At 36.9% G+C, this 27,126-nt stretch overlaps 1 protein-coding gene across 2 annotated transcripts in view; it reads left to right on the top strand.

Annotated features, from left to right (window-relative positions):
• LOC131435433 (histone-lysine N-methyltransferase Suv4-20-like) overlaps positions 1–27,126 on the top strand; it is a 136,877-nt gene that overhangs the window by 10,224 nt on the left and 99,527 nt on the right. The window lies entirely within an intron of this gene.

The following is a 27,126-nucleotide window of genomic DNA, read 5'->3' as shown; positions in this document are numbered from 1 at the left end:
TTATTTACGGTTGCGCTGCACAGTGGTTTGAATCGACAAAAACGTGAACTTAATTCTCTAGCCGTTAAACCGTTGATCCGATATACATAGTTCCTTTGGAGAACTCATTCACAAAAATATACCTCGTGATTTGATCACAATAAAAAATGTTCAAAGCCTACTACGATAAAAGTTCATTTCAACAACTTTTTTCGCTTAATAGATAGAAAAACGATGTCTTCTACAAAGTTTTAGAACTTCTAACGAGGAAAAACTTTGCCGAAGAAACTATAGGTCTAACGTAAGAAGTTTCGGATATATGAAGCATTTTCGTTTGAAACCACTTAAAATCAATTTTTTGTTCATAACTTTTTTCGCAATTATTTTCAGTGTCTACTGAGTTCGAGACAATTACTAAAAACGTAAAATTACACATTTTTGTTGAAGACTGTGTACGGTTTGGCCTTTTCCCTAAAAAGTTATTTAACATTTAAACTTTTATATACACTAACTTTAACTACTAATAGGAAGCAGGGTCGCAGACCAAAAGGCACATACATATACTTTTTGGAAAGCTTAAATCAAGTAATATAAAGTTACGAAGTGTGTATGGTGGCCTTTTTAAATTGTGTGAATGAGACAACAAAATATAGTGAGCTTTTTTGACCATTTTCTTAGGAAAACTTACATTAATAAAATTGTTTATCTTCATATCATGCGTTTTTTGGTGATATCAACCGATAAGTTACCTTTAGGCAACAACTTTTGCAAGAAAATGCAGTCGAGGTGTAAAAAATAGAGCATTAGTTTTAACATCAGACGAAAGATAAGACTTTTCACTATAGTTTACTATTATGACTTACTCTCAGCGAGTACCGAGTCTTTCGGAATTCCTCTTCAAAGTGAAAGTTGATAGGTATCTTATTAACCGTTATCACAAAAAAATCGCGAGATATTACCGACTTCAGTAGAAAATGTAATAGAATTGAAATAAGCAAACGATTAGTTACAAATTCCCTAAAACCAAACATTTTGTTAATTATTATTCTTTATTCTTAGTTTGTGCACGTTTTTATACTCGAGTTCAGGCATTTTTCTTTAAAAAAAATGTCTAGACTCATAAATTAACATAATTTGATTTGATACTTTACCGTGTGCGCCTGTATGTAACGTTGAACCACTCACGCATTTTATTGTAATATTATCATCGACCAAATGCTCCAGCATTTGTATTATCAATCAACTCTTTAGTGTTCTTAAAAATAATATGCAGCCCTGCTCTCACCAACAACAACAGTGCATATTTGGAGCAGGACATTTAATATAAAGTTACTTCTTCGTGCTTCATTAGTCAATATACTGTAAAAGTAAAACTAAGCGTCAATTAAATACACGGTCATATTAATTGAAATTAATGTATTCCAATTTATTTTTACATCGATAATGGTTTTGAATCAAATTTTTTATTCAACTGATGTCCATTTCATAGTACTATTTATTTAAAAATCGTGTGAATTTCATTATTTCTTCCAGTGTATGGCTTAATTCATAAGAACGTATTTCGTAGAATCATGTCTTAAGGTTTTAACTTTTAAAGCAGGCTAGACTTACACATTTCAACAGATAAAAATTCATCTCGGAAGACTTAAATTTAAACGATTTTTAGGCGTGCTGGTAATGGTGTAAGATATCATCCTTGAAACGAATTGTATTGGATTTAAAAGAACGGATAAGGAATATTCTATTAAAAGAAAGTAAAACTTGTCGAAATTTAATGAGTTAGGATGCTTTTCTAGTTTGTTCAATTGCATACAAGAATGCATCATGAAATTATATTCAATCATAACACCATTGCACCAATGCTACACTAACGACCGATTCCAATTGTTGAACATTTTCTACAAAGTTCCTTTTAATAAACCAAAAATAATCGTTTTAGTAAATGTTTCTGCAATGAAAATGGTCAAAAAAGCTCTCTATATTTTGTTGTCTCATTCACACAATTTAAAAAGGCCACCCTACACACTTCGTAACTTTATATTACTTGATTTAAGCTTTCCAAAAAGTATATGTATGTGCCTTTTGGTCTGCGACCCTGCTTCCTATTAGTAGTTAAAGTTAGTGTATATAAAAGTTTAAATGTTAAATAACTTTTTAGGGAAAAGGCCAAACCGTACACAGTCTTCAACAAAAATGTGTAATTTTACGTTTTTAGTAATTGTCTCGAACACAGTAGACACTGAAAATAATTGCGAAAAGAGTTATGTACAAAAAACTGATTTTAAGTGGTTTCAAACGAAAATGCTTCATATATCCGAAACTTCTTGCGATAGACCTATAGTTTCTTCGGCAAAGTTTTTCCTCGTTAGAAGTTCTAAAACTTTGTAGAAGACATCGTTTTTCTATCTATTAAGCGAAAAAAGTTGTTGAAATGAACTTTTATCGTAGTAGGCTTTGCACATTTTTTATTGAGATCAAATCACGAGGTATATTTTTGTGAATGAGTTCTCCAAAGGAACTATGTATATCGGATCAACGGTTTAACAGCTAGAGAATTAAGTTCACGTTTTTGTCGATTCAAACCACTGTGCGCTGTAGCGATGATCTTGGCGAGTTGTACATCGATTTCATCATATTTCCTGCTAACTATCGAATAAGAGTTGCTTTGAATACTATTCCAACTCAATCAATCAGTACTGTTTTGTTTTTTTTTTAACACGGCTCAGGATTCATAAGACGAAACAGATCCGGCTGTCTTGTATATTTTATGTTTAAATGAAATCCCTACTGTTGTTTTTGTATTGGGTCTCTGAGATCTTGGGGTACAGGCAGCGTCTTTACCATCCAGCGAAGCTCTGGGGGCTAATAGTTCATTAAGCGAGTCTTCGTCTATTGATTCGTCGTCACTGCTGCTTCTTTCGTCGCTGTTGGAAGCATCGTTATAATTTTTGTTGAATTATACCTCAAGTATACCTTGTTATAGTATTTTGTTGTTGTCAGTTATTATCACAGAAGTGCTGGAGTTGCTTAGAGCCGAAACAGAAGTGATGTTCTTGGGTGTAGACGTAACTTTCACGGATTTTTCACTTGGTTCACAGTAAACGATAGGTTTTTGACAGCACTGTCATGTGACCAGTTGATACTCGTATGCGATCAACGATTTGAATCCGTACCTTTCGTTTTGACCAATCATCAAATAAGGAGGAATAGGTCTTTCTAAAACCATATCATAAAACACGAATGTCATTACGTTCACCAAGGAAAAAAATCATGGTCTATACTCAACGAAAGTCGTATTGGAATACGATAGATCATAAGATTGGATTACCAAAAATCAAATAAGTTTTTGTCATAGACACGGCTTGAGCTTGCTAACCAGCGTCCTATGCTTTGAACCGCCAACCCGGGTAATTCTACTACATTGTCTAAAAAAAAGAAGCAATGATTTATTTATATACAAGAAAATCTTATCACGATTTTATGATTATTCATGCCGAGAAACTTGAAAGCGATTATAAAAATTCTTTTGTCAGTACAATTTTGACAAAATTCAATTTTGATCACGATATTATGAATATTGTGGATATATAATATTGAACTTTCGCGAGCGAACGAGCTAATAGCTATAGTCCTGAGGTGTCCCTTGCTGTATCAAGCATACGTCTCCACATAACTCGGTCCATGGCCGCTCGTCGCCAGCCACTCAAGGCATGGATGCTTCTGAGATCATCCTCCACTTGATCGATCCACCTTGCTCGCTGCGCTCTTCTTCTTCTTGTACCAGTCGGATTAAATTCAAAAACAATTTTCATTGGGCTGTCGTCCGACATCCTTATGACATGCCCAGGCCATCGTAGACGTCCGATTTTAGCTGTCTGTACGATGGGGGGTTCTCCTAGCAGCTGTTGCAATTCGTGATTAATACGCCGTCACGTTACGTCTTCTTTCGAAAACACTGAGGGCGCGCCCACATATTCCAGGTCTCGTGGCCATAGAGAACAACCGGTCTAATGAGCGTTTTGTAGATGGTCAATTTCGTGCGGTGACGTACTTTTCTCGATCCAAGAGTTTTTCTGAGTCCAAAGTGCGCACGATTCCCTGCCAAAATACGTCCCTGAATTTCTCTGCTGATGTCATTATCGGCGGTCACCAGTGAGCCCAAATACACGAACTCGTCAACTACCTCGCTATCGTCACCGTCTATCAATATTCGTGGTAGGAGGCGTAGTGTTTCTTCTCTAGACCCTCCTCGTCTCATGTAGTTTGTTTTTGACGCATTTATGGCCAGTTCGATACGCCTAGCTTCAGCCAGATACTGGGACGTAGCACATCACTCTATCCATCGTTGCTTTGACCTATCGCGTCAGTTTATCCGGAAAACCGTATTCGTGCATGATCTGCCATAGCTGTTCTCGATCAATTGTGTCGTATGCCGCTTTGAAGCCAATGAATTGGTGATGCGTGGGTACGTTGTATGCACGACACTTCTGGAGTATTTGTCTTATCGCGAATATGTGATCCGTAGTGGTGCGGGCTCCAGTAGATCCCGCTTGGTACATCCCTACAAGTTCCTTAACTATTGGTAATAGTCGACGGCAAAGGATTTGGGAAAGTATCTTGTAATCGGCGTTCAGCAATGTGATTGCGCGGTAATTGCAACAATCTAGCTTATCGCCCTTGTTGTAGACGGGATATACCACTCCATCCATCCATTCCTGTGGTAGAATCTCCTCCTCCCAAATCTTAGAAATTATCCAGTGCAGCGCTCTAGTCAGTACCTCTTCTCCATGTTTAAACAGCACGCTTGGTAACTGGTAATTTCCCGCGGCTTTGTTGTTCCTCAGCTTGCCCATCTCCTCACTTATCTCCGACAGATCAGGTTCTGGGAGTCTGTCGTCGGCTGAGCGTGCACCCAGATTGATTCCTGTACCGTTCTCTGTATCTTGTGCTTCGCCATTCAGATGCTCGTCGTAGTACTGCTTCCACCTGTTGATCACCTCACGTTCGTTCGTGAGAAGGTTACCACTGGTATCTCTGCACATTTCGGCCTGTGGCGTGTAGCCTTTACGTGAGCGGTTCACCTTTTCATAGAACTTCCGTGTGTCATTTGCGCGGTACAGCTGTTCCATCGCTGGTGGCCCTTTTTCCTCCGGAAAACCGTGTTCTGTCTGTTCCGCGCCTGTCCGTAACGTTCCTCGTTCGCTCTCGTGCGGTGTTGCAGCATCCTCGCCCTTACTACATACAAACCGCGACAAGGTAGTGGTCAGAATCAATGTTGGCACTGCGGTAAGTACGGACATTGATGACGTCTGAGAAGAATCGCCCGTCGATGAGAACGTGGTCGATTTGATTTTCCGTATGTTGATCAGGTGATCTCCAGGTGGCTTTGTGGATATCTTTGCGGGGGAAGAAAGTGCTTCGAACTACCATTCCTCGGCTGCAAAGTTTACGCATCGCTGGCCGTTGTCGTTTGTTACCGCATGCAGGCTCTCCAGTCCGATCACGGGCCTGTACATTGCCTTCCGGCCTACCTAAGCATTCATGTCGCCGATGACGAGTTTTACATCTCGCCGTGGACAGCTGTCGTAAATTCGTTCCAGCTGCGCGTAAAATGCTTCCTTCTTGTCATCGGGTCTCGTCTCATGTGGGCAGTGCACGTTGATGATGCTATAATTGAAGAAACGGCCCTTGATCTTCAATACGCACATCCTATCACTAATTGGCTGCCACCCAATCACGCGCTGGCGCATCTTGCCCAACACAATAAATCCCGTTCCTAGAATGATGGTTGTGCCACAGCTCTGGTAGAAGGTAGCCGCTCAATGCCCACTTTTCCACACCTTCTGTCCCATCCAATAAAGTTCCTGCATTGCTACGATATCAAAGAAGCTCAGCATGCAGACGGTAACCGCCGCTCCATGGAGAACAGACACTGTTTCGAGCCGCCCCAACATGGGGAACAGACGCTCGGGTAGGCTCGTTCTCTTCTGTAAAGAGAAGACAAACGAATTATTCATCAATTTGTTTGATAGATTTGGCTATTTCACTTTTTCTAGGAAATTGGAAATGATATAACGGGTCGAAGAAGGCGCGTATGAAATAAACCACTCTGACACTACACTATTGTTAAAAGTAGTATACCCACTTCCACACTATCCTGGCCGTTGTCGCCAGATTGAACTGGAATCACTAGACGTAGAAAGATACAACAAGCGTTACTTGTGGCTAGAATAATCAACGGCGATATTGACTATCCAAAGATCTTATCTTCCGTGCTTCTCAGTGATCTCTAAGGGTTACCACGTTTGGCATAACGACATTTGGCATAGTGGAACATGCTGCTTAATATAAATTCGACCTGAATCATCTATGACGATCAGAATATTGTGCTAGCACTAAGTGAGTTGCTTATATAACATGATACTGTGCTATTTACTACATAATTTAAAATATATAAAAAAAAAGCTATTTCACCTAATATTATCGAAATATTTGGACCGAATGTTAAATTCACATATTTCGTTCGAGTTTTTCGATCGAAGCGCAAACGAAAATTTACAAACCCAATATTATTATGACAAATAGCATTATGCTAAATAAGTATTATGCCAAAAGACCATTATGCCAAAAAACCGTTATGCCAAATAACCATTATGCCAAACATCGACCGGAAGTTAGATCCGGATGAAACTCAGGAATTCCGTATGGGACCACGAGACCTTTCGATTTGAATTTTGGTGAGATTATTTAACACATACCCATACACAGTAGCAGTCTGCTAGTTCCATTATCGATATTATTTAACAACTCCTTGAGAGAAGGAATTTTCTTCGACTTATGGAAAGGATCATACATGTTCCCAGTTTTTAAAAAAGAACGCAGAAACGAAATTTCCAATTACCGAGGAATAGTGGCGTTATGTGCAGTATCTAAATAATTCGAACGGATTGTCTTGGACTTTATTACGCATAACTGCTCAAATTATATATTCGAGAACCAACACGGTTTTATGCCGAAACGATCTACATCTACAAATCTTGTATCATATACTTTGTTTATCATTCAATCCTTACAAGCACGACTACAAGTAGATGCCATATACACCGATTTCTCTGCGACTTTTGATAAGATAAATCATCAGATTGCCATTTCCAAACTAAGTAGACTTGGTTTCAATGGCTCTTTTCTGAGCTGGCTTAGCTCATACCTAATAGGGCGCAAAATGTCAGTGAAGATTGGTGACTGCTTTACATCACCGTTTGCTGTCAGCTCCGGAGTTCCACAAGGTAGTCATCTAGGACCATTCATATTTTTGTTCTGCTTAAATGATTTAAATACTTTGCTGAAACGCAGGAAATTATCCTTTGCTGACGATTTCAAACTCTTCCATCTAATCAGAACTAAGAATGATGCTATATTTCTGAAGTCACAATTAGACATCTTTACAAATTGGTGCAGAGTAAATAGAATGACTATAAACGCCTCGAAATGTTCAATTATGTCGTTCACACGAAAACACTAAGTGATAAAATTCGACTACTCTATTTCACAAACCTTTCTTAAAAGAGAATCGCTCGTTAAAGACTTAGGAGTTATCCTGGATTCAAACATGAATTTCAAGCAGCATGTGGATTACACAATCAACAAAGCTTCTAAGTTACTCGGAATTATTTTTCGTGTTACGAGATGCTTCGAGAATATACATTGCCTAAAAGCGCTATATTGTGCTCTGGTACGTTCTACACTCGAATACGCAGCTGTTGTTTAGTCACCTTATTATCAAAATGATATTCAGCGTATACACGGAGAACCCTTCGATCATAAAATTGCGATATCGCAGTTTTTGATTTTTGCGATAGTTGATTAAACTAATTTCTTTTTGATTCAACCAAAATGGTTTTTGATTTGCATATATTCAAGTAGTTGAAAAATATGTTGATTTGAATGCTGTCAAATGCCGGAGACAATTGAATTGAAACAATAATCGCAATGCAAAATCAACAACTTTTTCAGTTGAAATCTGTTCGCGTCGCTTCAAAATGTCAATGAAAACAACATCGATGGTTAAAGCGTTTGGTGAAATTATGTTCATTCGCTTTGAGAAATTTATGATTCCATAACAAGTGTTTATCTAACAGCGGTGTTGTGATAAAGTTAACCTTGTTTAAGGTGAAAAAGATTTGGTGACAAATTAGAAAATGTTAATGAATTATCATCTCGTAATCTTTCAGGTATGCGCAAAAAATTTATGCTTCAAATTCGATCATTGACTTCAAATTCGACCAGCAGACTGTTTTACTTCCAGCTGTTTGATACCGATGATGATGTTCATACATTAGCAATAAAACGCTTTTTGACATGAATTTAATTTATAAAAGTAACAGGAGCGAAGAGTTTCAAACACACAGAACGCGCTGCGATTGAATGGCGCGTTTGAATTGCGTCGCAAAATTCCAATTCCCAGCGGTTGATGCACCCAAGCTCATATAAATTGACTAAAATTATCAGTGCATAGCTTTAGTTCAACCGTTTGAAGGCATCATTTTAGGTAAATTTAATAATTTCGCTAATTTACTCGACCCTGCGGGCACTTTTGCTGATTAAAAACGTTTTTCTACATCAATCATTTCCGATCTAATCAAAAGTATTTTTGTAGGATTTAGATCTTTGCTGATCTCAACTTGACATGATCATGATCATTGTTCGACTTGATTCAACTATTTGCAATGTCTAAAACAAATAAAACCGATTTATTTTTCAACTAACAGAATTTTGTTTCAATAACAACACCAGTTATTTCAACTAAAGTATTTGTTGAAATTGAAAGGTATGTGTCCTCACTAATTGACAGCATTTTTTTTCAAACAGTTGAATTAGTTGTTTCAACCATCGTTTCTGCTAATCGAAAAACAAAAATGACAGTTTAGTTAAAACAACAATCGATTAGTTGTACCAAATTTTAACCAACCGAATTCAGAAAATCAACTAATATTCTGGTTGAACGGGGATCACGGGTGGTTCCGTGTAGAAGCCATCCAACATGAATTCATTAGTTTCGCGCTTCGCAAACTTCCTTGGAGAGATCCTCTAAATCTTCCGACTTACTCAGACCGTTGCAAGCTCATAGGTCTCGATCAATTGTCTGTTCGTAGAGACGTGTTTAAGGAAACTTTCGTCGCAGATCTGCTTCAATCTCGAATCGATTGTTCTGAACTCTTACGCTCACTAGACTTCAATATTCGCCGTCGTGTTCTTTGAATTTATACTTTTCTCCGTCTTCCTTCCGCTAGAACCAATTACGGCCACAACGAGCCTTTCGTTAGTATGTGCCGTCTATTTAATCGTTGCTCAAATGCTTTCGATTTTCACTTAACTCATAACAGCATAAAGAATTTGTTTCTAAGATTTTTGTCTCACTAGCTATTAGTATTGTATTAGTATTAGTTTTAGTATTAGAGATAAGAATGGTGCTGTGTGTAGTAGTAACCAATGTAATTTAAGGAAATGTATCATTTGGATAATTTCAATCTGTTGGTACAAAAGATGAGAGGTTTTATGCCTGCTGGAGAGAGAGCTAAAATTTGGTGATGCTCAGCTCCAGTGGGCTTTTCCCTATTCCAAATAAACAAATAAACAAATAAGCATACACACACAAACATTTTTCAGTTCAACGAGCTGAGTCGAATGGTATATGACTCGAAACCAAATTTTACTAGTCGATTTTTGAAGTGATTGCATAACCTTTCGGTCTGAAAAAGGCAAAAAACAACAAATTTGCGGAATAGAATCGCCAAAGCCAGGTATTCGATCCAGCAACCTTCTCCTTACAGTGGAGAATCTCTACCAACTAAGCTACTCTGGAACACGTGAGTAGCGCTAAACAACGTTTGTAGTTCATCCTATATCATTGCTTGCCACTGAACTCGTGTCACAATTCTCGCTCTGATTATTTACAATATCCGTTTCAATTATTCCTTTTACTCTATTTCCCGTTAAGGCAGGATGCTTTGAGAGTTTTTTTTACTTTGTCTAATTACAAAACGTTTTTTTTTTTCAAAACGTTTTTTATTTGATTAAAACTGAAAAATAAATTAGTGCTAGATAGCATACAGAGACAGTACTGATTGTGATTAGAAGAATAACAAAACAATCATTTCCATACAAACAAAACAGTTTAATCATGAATATCGTTTAAAAAATAAGATAATACTATAGTACCTGAACGGAACACCTTCTATAGAACATTTTAACAATGCACACTTAGGAAAGTTTTAAAGTATTTTTGGATACTCGGCGAGTAGTCAGTTTCTATATGTTGATACAGAATTGAACCGGTGGCACGTGCGGAAGAGAAAAGCAATTTCCTACTCATTGATCAACCAATTTGCAATAAGTGAGGAAACGTAACACACGCCTGCTTCCCTTTGGTTAACAGTAAGACAACAGAAGACAAAAAAACACAGAGAGGAAAAGAAAGGTCTTCATCGACACTGACATTGGTCATGTGAATCGATGCATCGGTTCGGTTGACTGCTTAAGCAGTACGATTGGTGACGGGACATAAGCTTTTCCGCCTCAATCGAATGGCCTCCGTTTCTGGTTACCATATGCTCTCGACGGGCCGGGGTAGACCGGAAACGATCATTCAACTGAAACATCGGAACGACTGGAGGTATTTTGCATAGGAAATCCAAAACATGAAAATATTTTTTAAATATATTGTAAGTGGTTTCAGGTTCATCTTCAATCATATTACAACATTCAGTAAATTCAAGTGAAAAATGTGTGTTTAATTTGTAGCATATGAAGATGAATCACTATTCTTTCGAAATTTCGAACCCATCAGCGAAACATTGAGTCAATGTGTATATATTTATTTTCCGCTGTTCATGCAAGTTATCGTAATGAAAAAGGGGGGAACCGGCTGCGCATCGTTGTCCAGTCGTAGAGTAATGCAGTGCACCTGTTCGATAATCATTATAAGCCGATAAAGCGTGTATTGAAGTAGGGCTTTGTGTGCCGTTGAAACATCGAACATTTTGTAAACTAAATTGAAGGGAAATGAATTAAAAAATGGAACGCATTTAGCTGGCATACCTACCGGCTAACATTGATGCAACGGCCTGGTTTAATTTCATTTTCTTATGCTTAGTTAGCGAAGTGAGGCATAACTAATGCTTATAATATGATTATAATTAAAATTTACAAGTGCCGAACGTTTGAGATTTTTTTTCTAGATCTCCGCTCAAGAACAAATAAGAAAAGCCCTCTTAGTGAATCCATTTAACAATAATTACCCGGCGAACGACCAAAATTAGGTTGAAGACGGGTCTAAACAAACGATATAAAAAAAACCTGTTTTAATCCTCCTAGTGGTGTAATGATGCCTTTCTCATGTATAATATTGTGGTATTCTATTCAAAATTTTTCTCTTCGATTTTTGAAAAAAAAACCAAGGGATTGCTTGTGCATGAACTAGTATAACATACAGAATGAAACAATACTTTGCTCGCGTAGGTTATTCTTAAGAAAACGAAATGGGTTCACTATTATATGCACTTCCGGCACCGGAACCCGAGAACCGGTATAATCGTTGTCGGCTCGTACGGCCACCAACTAACATGACGTACAAACTCTACTAGTTTTTATTCAAATTTTGAAGTTTTTATACGATTTTGCCATCGTTCACTAAATGACGGTTTAAATTTTTGTTGATTCCGAAAATATGGAGTAATTTTTGGTAGGACCATTAGACTTTTCATTTGACCCTAGAATTGGGAATTGGGTTTTTCCTACTGAAGCCACTCCAGAAGGCTATGATTAGTTGCTTTAGTTGCTAATTATGTTCTATGCGAATTCGGAAATACTTTTTGCCTTTCTCATATAGAAAGGTTATGCAATCGCTTGAAAAACCGACCAGTGAAAATTGGCCCGGAGGTAAAGTGTGTTAAATATTGTACACCGTCACTTAAACCGGCGAAACAAAAAACGTAAAAAATTTTCTAAACTGGTCTCAAAACTACACTCGATAGTCATTATCAGTAGGTAACTAAACGAACCGATTCCGGCTATCCTGGTTCCCGGTATCCGGTTCCGGAAGTAGCGGAAATAGTGGTCATATATATATATAAATGGATCTCACTCACTTTTCTCAGCGATGGTTTGACCGATTTCCACAAACTTAGAATCAAATGAAAGGTCTTCCGGTCCCATACGGAATTCCTGAATTTCATCCGGATCCGACTTCCGATTCCGGAGTTATAGGGTAAAGTGTGTTCAATATTGTACACCGTCACTTAAACCGGCGAAACAAAAAACGTAAAAAAAATTTCTAAACTGGTCTCAAAACTACACAAATCGATAGTCATTATCAGTAGGCAACTAAACAAACTGTTTCCGGCTATCCTGGTTTCCGGTATCCGGTTCCGGATTCCGGAAAGTGCATATAATAGTGATCCCATTTCGTTTTCTTAAGGATGGCTTACGCAATCAAAGCACTCTTTTATTCTGTATGTTATGCATAAACAATCTCTTGGTTTCTTTCAAAACTCGAAGAGAATTTTTTTGAATAGAATACCACAATATTATATGTACATGAGAAAGGCATCATTACACCACTAGGTGGATGAAAACAGGTTTTTATTGATTCATAACTGTTCAATCTACACTTACGCATCTATAAAACAAGAAGTACTAAAGGTGCACCAAGAATTAAATACATAAAAAAAGTTAGATGTTTTATTTTTGGTCAGGGTACCTCCCGAAACGAAATCCTGGGTACGGGCCGGCGTTTTACACTTATTTCACTGAAACTGCCCCGGAGTAGTTTCACCAAACAAACAATTTTAACGAAACTGTGTTGGTTTCGCACATAGCAACGGGGGCTTGAGCAAACCTGATATAAAAACCAGGGTCGAAACTGACTCAATTTTCAGTTCAACAAAGTCAAAACTAGGTTCGAAATTGGCTTCAAACGAACGATTTGACAGCAGTTAGAGTGGAAACTGGGTTAGGTTTGGCATCAAGTGGAAACGACATTAGTTTAAAAACGAACCCTAAAAACAAGCAGATTGGTTTTTGAACGTTGTGGATGACTGTAGCAGCAACATCGGGCGCGATGATTACTTGGATGGGTGAACAATTACATCCATGTTGATGAGCAAAATAATTTTTAGTTTGATACAAACTACCATTTTTGCTATTTTTTTTCAATATTTCAGCTTTACGGAGATCCAGTCCTACATCTGTATATTAAATGCATGAAATTACATGACAAACCTCTCTGCTTTTGGTTTCACATTTTTAACTATAGAAAACAAACATCTTCTAGCAATTGAAAACTTTCAGGGTTTATGGGGCAATTGAAGTAAAAAATGAGAACATCCAAAAGATCAACATTGTAATGTTAGTCTAATTTCGTGATTCATTATGATCCAATTAAGAAATTAACACCTTCACATCTTCTACCCATCTTAAATACCATAAACCAACCTGCTAAATTCCACACTTAACATGCACACATCTTTGAGGCAAAAAATTCTCATTAGCACCGTAAATTCCACATTAACCCATTCAGTTACCTCACAGCGAGTGTAAACCAAGTGAGCCCGAAGAGTCAGCGTTTGTAACAATTTCAAGCAACCGAGTTACCGTTGCTTTTCCCAAACCATGCGAGCACAATATGAGAAAAAACCATACCCTTCCTGACGCTACCGGTTGGTGCATCATGTTGCTTATCATGCACTCATATCATCAACATGGAAATATCTTTCTCTTTGGCTGTCGGATCACGAAAAGTGCCAACAACAATGAGTGCCGTTTTTCCAGCATGAATGATGTGACCGCACCCAAGCCCAACTGGGCAATTAAACAATTGACTTTTGTCTCAAGAATCTTTTCTTTCCGACATGTTGTTGTGCGGCTTACATATCTTGATCGGTCTGGTTGCGTTAATAGGGTTGACTACGAGAGCACATAATAATGCAAATTGGACGCCAGGAAAAAGCACTAGTACTTAATGGATGTTCATGATGAAAATAAAAACAAATGCCAAACTCTGTTATTCTTGAAACGCATTTGATTCTCGTAACGTTTCGAGTGCTGCATGCAAAGAAAAAGGCGTTGAATAGTCTACCGAGCATATAGGGTTCGAGTGGCCCATAGACCGCGCCTCTACATGCCATATGATATGAGCGGGTTTGTGATTGTATCTCACTATAATGCACTCTATATTTTCATGCTCTCGGTTCAGATTGCACTTGAAAGAGTGGTTAGAGCATGCCACAGATATGGAGAAGTATTGTTAAAGAAAAAAGTAAGTACGACCGCCGCAATCTCCAAACAGTCAGATTTGACTATCGAGCAGTTCACCTATCGAGAGATTCCGCAAACGATGCAAGAAGCCGTTGATGCAATTGTAAACAGCATCTTGCGCTAATTGATATTAATATTATGCAGCGAAAGCATAATACTTCCCGCTAATGGTAAGTTGTTTAAAATTAACGCGAAGTGCTGAAGTATTATTAGGAGTGAATGTACTAATACATGAAATTAATTTTTCACAGAAATGAGTGGATCGCTTTTCGCAAACTTGCACTCAAATGAAAGGCATACAGCGATCCCAAAATTTCAAAATTACAAATAAAAGACGAAGAATCGAAGTCTTCGAAACTGGTCCCAAAACTATTTCATGTTTTTAGGTCTTGAACTCCTGTTCCAGATGTACAGACTACATGTACGTTTCTCAAATTACGCGGAATACCTGTAAGATGTATATGTTAGATGTGTATGTAGGATGTGAATTCTATAGTTTGTTACAATGTATATTGAAGACTGTACTCGGCTACCAGAAATTCATTTTGAATCGGATATTTTTGACGGCTTCCAGTCCATCAATACTCCTTGTAAACCATTACAATATGAATGTTTTATGGAAGGATGTGACTAGTAGATATCGGAAAAAGATGTTTGAAGTCGTTTCGAAAGCTAAGATGACGACCTCCGATCAATTGATATTCCTTCAAATTCATTACAATATGAGTTGGATAAAACGGAAGTCGCCATTTTCGATATTGAAACAATTTCAAGCAACATTCTACTCATCACTCCATCGTCGCCATCATGAATTGCAATACGACTTCAATAATCGTTTACCTGTATCTACTTTCGAAATCCGTACTTTCCGAAGAATATCGATTAGCTGGAAGTTTAATGAATTTCAGAAATACCCATATTGTATGAGATTCCAAATCATATTTGACATTTATGCATATGGTTATGAACATGCAAACAGCAGTTATCAGTGGCGTACCGAGGAAATTTGGTACCCGGGGCAAAAGAAGAGATTTGTCGAGTTTTTTTTTATCACTAAACCAACGATGATTTAATGAGCAAAAAAAACTGAATTCCGTCTCCGGAAAGATAACAGTTTGACAGTTCCTTTTTGGAGTGTATTATTGCTTGATTGTGTGGTTTGTTGCGACCATATAAGTCAAGCGAAGACGAATGAAAACATTTTGGGCGCACTGTTTTGTCGTGCACTGGAGAAGGTGCCGCAAATCACCAAATAGATTCGTCTCAAGAGTACCGAAAAGATTCAAGGGTTAAGGGTAGTTTTACCCAAAATCCTGGCATTCCAACTTGTGATGTTACCATTAGAGCGTCCAGAAGAGCAGAGAAAGAGCTAGATGGCTTATACAAGTTAAAAAAAATCTGCTGTTTGAACTTAATGGAAAGCATTTAAAACAATCCTGTACCATCTTTGAACCCAGTTGCATTGACTGTTCCATCGAATCTTCAAGCTCGTTTCTTGTGCATTTAACATCTTATCCGGTACGGTCGTCACAATTCACCGCTTACGCCCGCTGGACGAAAACAAAGAACAATATAGTGTGAGCAATTCGAACCTAATGAACGAAAAAAAATACAAAATAAAAAATACAAATACAATCGCTACTCCCTTCAAGCAGTGTTAAATCCGACTTTCGATACAATAACTTGAAACTTTTCTTAAGAAGTAAATGCGATGTGCAGATATCTATTGCGCGATGCAGAAATCTCTATTCTGTGACGATACAAGTCTATTAGCCACAGGTAGAAATCTAAGGGTGAAGCCAGAGTGGGCGCGACACGCGGCGCGAAGTGATGCGATGCGAACATTAAAGGATCTGAACTTCGTTCATTTGTTTCCAGCAAAAAATTAACATGTTTTCCAGAGTAAACACGAGGCGTTGCGAAGTGACAAGCGATTTTCGGTGCGACAAATAACGAAGCAGTGTATGCTTCGTTTTTATGCGATTAACGAGCGAACAAAGGTTTCCTAACATATTTTTCGTTAGGCCGAAAGAAGATAATTTGATTTATATCGAAGCTCTAATCGAAGGAGTTTTTCAGCGGAATGCGCTTTGGGATCAACAATCTCACAACTATGGAATTAGGTTCTTGTGAACAAGTGTTGGAAAGAAATTTCGAAAACATTAGAAATGATTGGAAATTACAATCAATGAAAATGCATTAAATAAGTTTTGAGAATATTTCGAATTATCTCGATGAAAAAAGTCTATTTTGTTTATAAATTTTAAGACGAAAAGCCTTATGTACATTACAACGGCAATGACATAATTGATACTGTCGAAAAAGGGTCATCTGAAATGACACCTAGTTAGATTGAAACATTCGACAAGATCGCCAGTGTACAATCAGTTGCTATTCAATTACGCCTTAAAGAAAGAAAGTAGAAGAAAATTCCGAAAAGAATAACCACTCGGTACTACTTCTAAAAATAGAGTTTCGAAAAGTAGAGCTACTGAAGAAAAAAAAACATCGCAGCATGAGAAAGATTTGCATTCTGCAAAACAAAACTACAATTTCGGATAAAGCTGGAGCAGTGAACATTACAGCATGTAGGTGGATTAGTTAAGAGTAGATCTAATCAAAATGATTTCGTGTGACTTTGATCAGAATTTTATTTTTAATAAATATAAACATAAATAAATTATATTGGCCACCCGCCGGGCCTTCGTAGCCTGGGGGTGTTTTCCCGCGAACCCAGACGGACCGAAGGATGCGGCCAGCATATATTTTTACCAACGCCATCTGGAAGACTCATGCAACACTCAATTCATCGACCACTGCCGATCGCCAGCTGAAAGCTGGATTTACGAGAACCCGAGATGACATAGTTTAATGATACTATTATAGTTTTAAGTTAGTCGTTAATTAAGATTAGAAAATACCCTTGGCATCTTAGAGCTTAAGCAGTGTGCCTAAAATTATATTACATTATTGAATAAAAAAAATTATATTGTTTTATTACTACTAAATTATATTGTTTTATTACTACTATAAATCACTTTGACTCTGGCTACTATCTCTCATTGAAAATCTTTCGCGTTACGCATCGTGTCGCGCCCATTCTGGTTTCACCCTAAGAGTGATCTGTAGTCGCCTACAAAGAAGTTTAAATGCGCCTACAAAGAAGCTTAAATGCAATCAGTAAAAACGCAATTAATTGTCTTTCCCCATAAGCCAAGAGTTTCTTTTCTTAAACCAAGCAATAATCACATTATCGAATTGAATGGCTTGGAATTGACATGGTCTGATCAAGCAAAATACTTAGGTTTAACGTATGACGTATGAATACTAAAAGCAAATTCTGACAAAAATCTGCAATCTTCAATTGAATCGATTCGCCCTCTGTATTAGTTACTAAGTTAGTATAACCAAATCATGTATATAATAGGGCTGAAAAGCCATCACTTGTGACTGAGCACCCAGCTTAAATCTTAACAATTTAAATTTAAATCATATCGCAATATTTTAATACTACGTTGAAAAACTGTCGTAATACGGAGCGATTTATCCCATCGAAATGTAAGTATGGAAAAATGTCATCCCCGATATTCTGAATGACATACGTTTATTACACATGTGTATTAAAAAAGGTATATCTTTCATTAAAACTTTCGGTCAGCACACAAAACTCCCATTTAAATCGCTTGTCACCAAGGACAATCATCTGGCTACATGTCAATATATCCAGAAAGCTGTTCACTATGGTAAGCTCTGCGAGACTAGATAATAAAACATCTATACTCAAGGATAATCAGGATATTTCTTTACTGGTGTCAAACATCCTCAGTACTTCTGAGGCAGACCTTAGCAACAGTCAACCCACTATCATCAACGAAACCATTACCGGCAATCAATGTACAAGCTACTCCTGCTTCAACTAACAACTAGTCCAATGCATGGAAAATTAACATCAATAAGACAGTAAAACCTCGCGACGATGTTTCCGCGCTTAAAAAATGATAACAACGAAAAAAAAGGATAACTGAAAAAAAAACGATTTTTTTAAAATTTCAATACACAAATGTCTAGCCGGTTCCGTTTTACGTTAGGATTAAGGATCCGTGTCAAATAAATTATTACTAGAAAATAGTAGAATCGCGTTAAACTGATTGATACTTATTGTGATTGAGAAAGTATCGGAGCTGACTTCGTTTGCTTGATAGATTATATCATCTTAATATCGTCTTGTTGTATACGAGATTATCTTACCAGATTCTACAAACCGTTGCTCGTTGCTCTCCATGTTTAAAAAAATATTGTTAATTCAAGTAGTATAGAGGAGTAGAGGAGTGTACCCGGCTATGAGAAAGTGTTCTGTTTTTTAGCCAAAAATGTTCACTAGTTGAACCAAATGGAGTTTTATATTTACCTTTAAAGAAGTAATCACAATACGTAACTTTTATCCGATGAAAATAAACTGATTTAATGAACATGAAAAATTTTATGACTCATTTTGTTAGGAGGTGGTTTTTGCACATTTGTATTCGGGTATGAGACACCTACAATAATCCACTGAAAGTGTATAAAACACTTCAAAAATCAACTTAAAGTTGAAAACTATAAAGAAAAAAACCTATATCGATATGTTTCTTTCTACATTCTTTCAGGATATTTCATGGCACAGTGGTCCGAAACGGGAGATTAGCGAGACAAAATTATTTTCGCTATTAATTTCTTTTTGTAGTTGGTGTCTTCATAGAAGTTGTTTGTGTTCAACTGGCACATTTTTTTATGTAAAAGATCATTAGGGTGGTCCATGTTTGGATTTAAATCTGAATTCTAACTTCCTTAATTGAAATTTGAAATTATTGCATTTCACAGCAAAGCTGTAGGAAAGTTTATTTTGAGCAACTTTGCTGAAGAAGTCATCTTCCTACTTCGTTTGATCGAGTTACATCATTTTTAACTTTTTTGTGAACAGTTTTACGAAAAAATCATCTTCCGAAGAGTCACTTTAGTCCTGGACTTTGATTATACCAAACAGTTACTCTTACGCATAAAACGTATTTTGCATTTCTCTATAGAAAGGTATTAGAATTGCTGGAAAAACCGACTATCGAACGGAGCCTCGGAGACCCATAGTGTTATATACCATTCGACTCAGTTCGACGATATCGGAAAATGTCTGTGTGTGTAAGTGCGTGTAAGTGTGTGTGTATGTGTGTGCACTTTTCGAAGATATTTATACGCGCTCAATTTTCTCAGAGATGGCTGAACCGATTTTAACAAACTTAGACTCGTTTGAAAGCTACTATCGGACCATTAATCAAGTTCTAAGATCAAATGGCTGTGAATTTTGGTTCAGGAGATATAATGGTATAAGTGACGTAACCGACAAAACACGTTGTTTTTTACCGCTCTAATGTATAAAAGGGTGCCAATATTTTGGGATCACCTCTAATTTCGTAAAGCGGTATTGTTCAAAAGTTTAAGAACCTCGAAAAAAGTCCTTATACAACATTTGAGCTATATCGAACATGGGTAAGAGGTGCTGCCCAGCGGTAAAAGTTTGAAAATTTTCGATCTTGATGAAGAAATTTCCGAAATCGATATTTTTTTTATGTCAAAAATCTTAAAATTGCATGAAACGTCGAGATTTAGTGTAATCTCAAAAAAAAATTTTTTTTTCAATCGGCTTTCTGGGACTTTGATTTTGATATTTTTTCTAAGTCCCAGAAAGTCGATTATTTAAAAAAAAGTTTTTTCGATATTACACTAATTCTCGACGTTTCATGCGATTCTAAGACTTTTGGCATTAATTTTTTTTTTTCGATTCCGGAAATCCCTATGGTGATTTTTAAAGATCTATGAAAATTCCACTAAGTGGAATAAGAGGGGTTTTCAGATTTGCATCACTCTTCTCATACAAATAGGCGTTTAAATATACTTCAGTAATAGGACATCAAACCGAAATACTTGACCTAACTCGCACCCTCTCATTCTGCTATTAACACAAAAGGCGAGAGCACCCAGTGGACGTCGGTCTATTGACCAAATATCAGCATAGATTCACGGGAGGCATACGATAGAAACTTGTGAGCACTTAGTTATTTCACCTTTTGACGACCATATGTTGACGAGATCAAATTAGGTAGACGGGCACGGGCCTTTCACACAGCTTACCTGGGTTAAACTCCAACCCGCACATAGGGCCAGGGAATTTTTCTGGCCCGAAAGTCGAATGACCACAATGGTTAAGCATCTATAATTGAAATAATGAAAAATCTAATATGGAAGCGAAAATATAAGAAAAATACTAAACGCTTATACATTGTACTCACCTTTTACAATTAATTATTAGCTAACGTTTCAATCAAACAGTACAATTAAACAAGTTTAAAATAGCCGCCCGATGCTCAACCATTACAGGAAACATTATGTCCCGTCATTAGTCGCAGCCGATGGACTCTATGAACTTCTATATCACCTTTTCAATAAATAATAATCCCGAACCATGCATCTCAGAACCACGGGAAAGCAACTCATTAAATCTACAGAACAAAAGTATGCTATTCCATAAATTTAGTGCCCCAACTAGGCGCAACTATAGACCGGAACCATATAGCACAATACTTTGTTACCTGTAGCGTCCCAAAAGCTCAGTTCACCATGATTTTTTTCTTGTATCTCGTGATTCTACAGTGAACCCAGTAGCGGTGCGTTCCGTTCCGTACCGTCTACCGCGATCGTGCCTACAATAGCCGGAGGGCGAGCGACAGCTAAAAGCCCTATTTGATATTCCGTAGAGATAGGAAATTCCTCTGCCGAATGATTCCAGCAAAAGTCTACGGCACACGGCACCGACACCGTAGAGACCAAATCGTCACGCAACTTGCCACTCTTGAGTCTGAGCTTTAGTTTTGTTGGGCATGTGGAAATATGCGTTTCCGGCTCGCATAGGTCTCCCGCCGTTTGCTACAAGCGCACCTGATGGAACACCCAGTCGAAGAGTCAACTGTTGCTTGGTGAAAGGGTTGTTGGATCAGCAAGAGGATTTACAATGTGAGGTATAAAACCATGGCTTTGGGTGTCTTCTTCGGGCGTACGAAAAAAGCATACAACATCAACTTAAAACGTTACGCTTCCTCAGGCATGACGAAGCTTCAACGTTGTCGATCAAGACTGGAACCACGGGTCGTGTTGAGAAGAATACTTTTCACGGAGACTATGCAAAGCAAAAACCTTGAACGAAAAACAATGCTGCACAGTGAATAGAAATGTGAACATGAACCTACTAGGATTCATCCGAGGATGCAACACTTCTATTGTGAAGCCAACCAATTTACCTTCGCAGAACATTACACGATTTTGAACCAATGTTTTCTCAGACACTCGTTCAAGGCCGACCGTCCAATAGGGTTCACTTGTCGGTCAAGTGAACGATCAAATTGCGCTTCAATTAGTTTCAATCAGTGTTCGGTTCAATGCTGTATGGGCTAAATATCGACGACTAGCTTGAAGTCGTGTTCAAACTGCTTGACTGGTCGTGATCTACCCCGTTGCTGCTTTTTGCGATACATTTGCAGATGTGCTTGGCAGTCAGTCTAGCGTCCAGCATGAGTTGGTGTTTTTTTTTAAATTGCAAACAATTGTGCTATCAGTGTTGTGATGATAATAATCATAATTAGCACCGTTTACATGGAATAAGTGTCAGATGGAATGGAATGATAGGGCAAAGGTTATCGTTCAGCATCAATGACATTTTTCTTTCATTACATTTTTAATTTGACGCCAAAGATTTTAGTTTATTATATGTTCACGCCATGGAGTTGGAACGTGTTATAACAATTACCGCCAAGAAAAATAAGAATAATCACCAACAAGAAAAATAATAGTAATTATCAACAAGGAAATGTCATCAAGTATTACCCTAAGAACTGCGGTTTCTTGGGTTTGGTTCACAATATAATATCTTGTTATCATTTTTGTTTACTTACCACACTTAGCGGCTATGGGGTGTAGTTTAGTGTATAAATCATACGTCTTCCACTAACGTGATCCATGGTTGTTCGTCGCCAGTCAGTCAAGGTACGGATACTCCCTGAATCCCTTTTCGATCCACCTTGCTCACTGCGGTTCGCATTTTTTAGAAAACACTATGGATCTGAAGTCATCATTTTTGTATACCGAATCTTGAAAAAAAAATGGCAAAGAGAACTAATAAAGCAAGCAACTTTGGAAATGGCGATAATTAAGATTCCTATCTTTATTAATGTGGTATGTGATATAGTAACATTGCTTTTGAAAATTTACGTGAATTGATTAAAACAAGCAACTACAGATATTCTTCTTCCTGTATGCATCAGTAGGTAATAATCAATTTTTATGGGTTAGCAAACATTTTTTTTTCATATATGCAAACAGTAGATTTAGACAGACCGGCGAATACTTCTTTGGGATTCCTTTGTTCAAATTTCTATGTTAAAGCATGTGAATTTGACGGTTCGTTTGACTCCCGAAAAAGTGTTCACCAGTCTGTTACTATTAGAGCTTATACCCACGACCAGTTTTAGTTTACTCAAGCGAAACCGAATTACGACGGGGGATTTCCTTTCTGTTAACAGATTTAAACGTCTACTTGGCCGGCTTCATAAGACCTTATTTAGGCCGAGCATTTTGCTATATTCAAAGTATGCGTAAAGAGTTCCAAACAACCGAATAGTGATGCTTAAAGAAATCGGTACCGTTTCCCAACCAGACACTCTTCTCTGGAACCCACATTTAAATAGTTGATGCTTCTGAGAAAATCGATCCTGACCGTTTCTTATGCCTCTTTATCCAGTTCAAGGGTTTTCCATTCAAGGTGAATATTGCAACTTGGCTTCTTGTAAACGTCGTCTGATGCTGTGGAAGATCACATGCATCTATTTTCTGGAAAATTAAAATTTGCCTTCATGAAGGCACGGAGTAGGATCATATTTTTTGGCGTCGGTCATATATTTTCTGGTTCCGGAATGTCCGCAACGTTTCTTGTATACGTGTCGTTTTGCTTCCACGTTTCAATTAATTATTTCATATATTCAATCAATTAAGATGCGGCATGATACGATAATTTCGATTGTATGAATACACATAAAAACAACCTCGAAGTATTTCGCCCTCGCGGGACTTATTTCGTTAATTATTGTCATAAAGAAAACCTAATTGGAGGTATTTTCAACTCTACTGTCAAAAATCCTGCCCCTTTTCCTGTGTAACAATTGAATATATGAGATCAGTAACGGTTTTTTTTTTAAATTTGGTTCGTTATGTTGTATGGAATCGTTATGAATTTAATTTATCTATTGATTTTCAACTTATATTAACTTTTATCAGTACCCAACGGGAAGCAACGATTCGAACCTTTTCTCTGCGATAATTTATTTAAGAATTTTAGATTGATATCTAAATATGAATATTGATTGATTTGAAGAATCCTAACATTTTCTATCTGGACAGATCGCTTTTTCAATTAAACTATCATGCATGTCAAATACCACACAAAAATCAATCTAATTGAACAATACAAAGATGAACAGGTTTGCTAGATTAGATCAATTTCTGTGTGGTGTTTCATATGCAAGGCATTTGTATTGGCATAATGACATCCCCGGATAAGAAACGTTATGGGATCGAGCCATTCTCTGCAATAATTTTTTCGCGAATTTTCATTCTAGTTATACGCTTCATCAGTTCGTCTTACAACGAAAAAAGTTTCTAGCAATATCCAATGAAAACTCAGCGGATGAAAGAATACAATTGAATTACTCTGAAGGTGATGCAGAACAAGTCGGAAAGCAACCTAATTTTGCAGAATTCCATTCATGTTCGAACTTTGGACGATCGATGCGTGGTTCAATTTTCAGTCACACTTCTGTGTTATCATTTTACGAGAATATTCCACACACAATCACCAATCTAATTTATCTTTTATCTCCCAGCTAGCTACTGATATATGAAATTGGCATTGTATTTTTTCACGGAAGCTCTGCGCCTAATTTGCATTACTGTTTTTGAATTAGTTCATTTTAACAACAAAATTTCCAAAATAACTATTAAATTAGCTGAAGTTCAGAATTCACTTCTCTCTTCTCTCCTGTTTATAGAGTATGTGTTTAGTTGGCGAATATCCTGGACACAAACCAGCAATATTCCAATCCAACACGAAATTTGACAACTAATTTTGTTACTAAAATCAGAAAATTTGTTTCTATTTATCTATAACCATCATTGCTAAAAGACAGCACAAAGGAAACAAAAAATGAAATTGGTTTTACTAACAAGTTTATTAGCCAAAAACTCATGAGAAGTGTCAAAGCAAAACAATCCATTAAAAAGCTAAAAAGAATAGTCTTGTTGAAACTGATTGCAAATTGTATTGATGTTTATCGCATTTGTTGCGATATATACATATTTAAATTTCCAAACCGATATGTAAAAATGTCGTAAAGTCTTAGTGGAAAGTGTATTTATTCAGAATTTGTGCGCATTTGAAACGATTGTGCGTAATAATGTTTTTACGTGGAACAGTGAAGTGAGTTTCGAATGTTGCACTATAATTGTATATGTCAAACGAAGTTTTTTGTTTCTTCCCACCTTCCGGGATACGCCGTCCGGTGTATTACTTATATTCGGTTTTTGTTTTCCGAGTGCTAAAAGTGTTCAGTGAGAGATTCGATTTCGCAAAGTCAAATGAAGAAAACAGTGATTAAGAGAAAAGTTTTTAAAAAGAAATTTAAGTTTCTTTTATGTCTTTTTCTCAGATACAACATCGTATCTATACAAGCCAATATACACGCAGAGAAAAATATTGTAAAAGTAGCAAAATTTTGGTTTCTCGCAACGATTTTATTGAAATAGTGACAAAAGAAGAAAGGTTTAATATAGCAAATATTGTTGCTTAAAACTACAAAACTAGATATTTGATTTGTCTCAGAGGATTAGTTTGTTTCAATAAATATTTTGATAAAAATAATAAATATTCTACTTGAGCGTTTTTGTTAGTTTCTTGACAAACAATTTTATAGTAAATTTAACTTTCAAACTCTTTAAACTGATTGAACTAACTTTAGATGAAAGTAATATTTATAGTGCTTTGAATTTATAAATTTGGTAGTTGAAATAAATGATAAGATATAAACCTGAAATGATTATTATTTCTACTTGCGTTTTTGTTTCTTAAAATCTTTATTTTTGTTCCTAAGAATAAAATGATTTCTTTCAAAATAATTTGAAGGGTTGTTTTCGGTACATTTTTTCGACTTATTTTATTTTATCTATTCTAATTACGCTTAAGTTTATTAAATTCCAATTATTCACAAACCATAATCAAGTCCTGGTGAATTATTTTTTATAGTTTTCAATGACTCGATACCCTTGCAGCTCGGTCAAAACAGCGATATTCTGCAACAAATATTTTTCGTGGAGAAAATGTGTTATGTAATATTATGAAGTTTCTAATATTGTTAAGTATCAATACTTACGCTTGGATTTTCGAAATGCCACAAGACAAAGATATGAGCAGATGAAGTAGAATTTCACTTTTTGAAACACGTACAAACATTTCTATTCCTTCACAAGTGAAAAGATTTCTCTGGTTTATAAGAAAAAAAACTTATACAGTTCATTTCAACAATAAACTTTGTTGTATAGTTATACCAATTAGATCATAAATAAAAGGAATCAAATGTTCTTTAACATAAAGATAAATAAGAATTGAATCAACATAGATATTGCCAATAAAATCTAGTGAACTTTTGTTGATTAGCAATAAATAGACAGTTCATTTCAACTATAAAATTAGCTGGAACACACCAAAAAGAGATCATTATTGTTGTTGAAGGGCGAAATTGGTTTGAAACAACCATATTTTAGCTAGAAATTAACATAAATAAAATTTAAAAAGCTTCATTTTTCTGCGTGTAGAAAAGACAACCGCGACTGAAAAATTCTTTTCGGTAGTAGTGTGCCATCTAGTGGCTAGTAGTAATTACGGTATTAACGTTTTTTCGGTGACAGTGCGCCATATAGCTGCAGATTGCAGAAGCCAATTCAACCATTCATGTTGGTTGAAACAACATTTTATTTTTTTAATTCAACTAAAAAATTAGTTGAATGGAAATGGAGTGTACCTTAGCCAGAGATGGCATTTCACCAGAGTGATACACGCTAGAGTCAGATTTTTGCCACACCGATGATGAAAAAAACGAAGCACCGCACAAAGAGGAAAACGCACTTCTTCTCAGTGTCGAATAGACAGAATTTGAGTGTGTGCTTGTGGTTAAAGCAGCTGGCGCGAGTGAAACACATTCTCTTCGCATGAATCGCTCACACGCGCTCTCGTCTAAATACACCCAAGTGACCACTGGCGCGTGATGGTGAGCGAACACTTCTGTGAACTTCAATTAATAGAGAGTAGATCTGGCCTTGCTATGAAAAATTTGCAAGGAAAACCGAAAATTTCACGATAAATTGTTTTATTTTGCTGATTTTGCGTGTCCACGCTTCATCTACGAAAACTATACAGCAGAGTGCTCACCGGCGTGTACACCTCTGTGAAAGTATCTGCATCCACCTCGGAGAATTTATTAGCTAATGCTCTAGCACTTTGGTGCGATTCAGTGGAAGAGGTAAAAGGAAATAAACAAACGCACTCATGATGCGTGCACACTTTACACAACAGTGGTGTATAAATGTGAAAGAGAAGAGCTCGTTGAAGTTGTCAGTGCGAGGGGAGAAATTTTGCTTGCTCTTCGTCACACAGAGGAGATAGACATCTCTGACCTTAGCTAAGAAATGACAGCACTTTTAACTGGT

The sequence above is a fragment of the Malaya genurostris genome, chromosome 3 (genome assembly GCF_030247185.1).
Source record: "Malaya genurostris strain Urasoe2022 chromosome 3, Malgen_1.1, whole genome shotgun sequence".
Taxonomy (NCBI): Eukaryota; Metazoa; Arthropoda; class Insecta; order Diptera; family Culicidae; genus Malaya; species Malaya genurostris.
The sequence above is the reverse complement of the archived record's forward strand: the minus strand, read 5'-3'. Positions and strand labels throughout refer to the sequence as shown.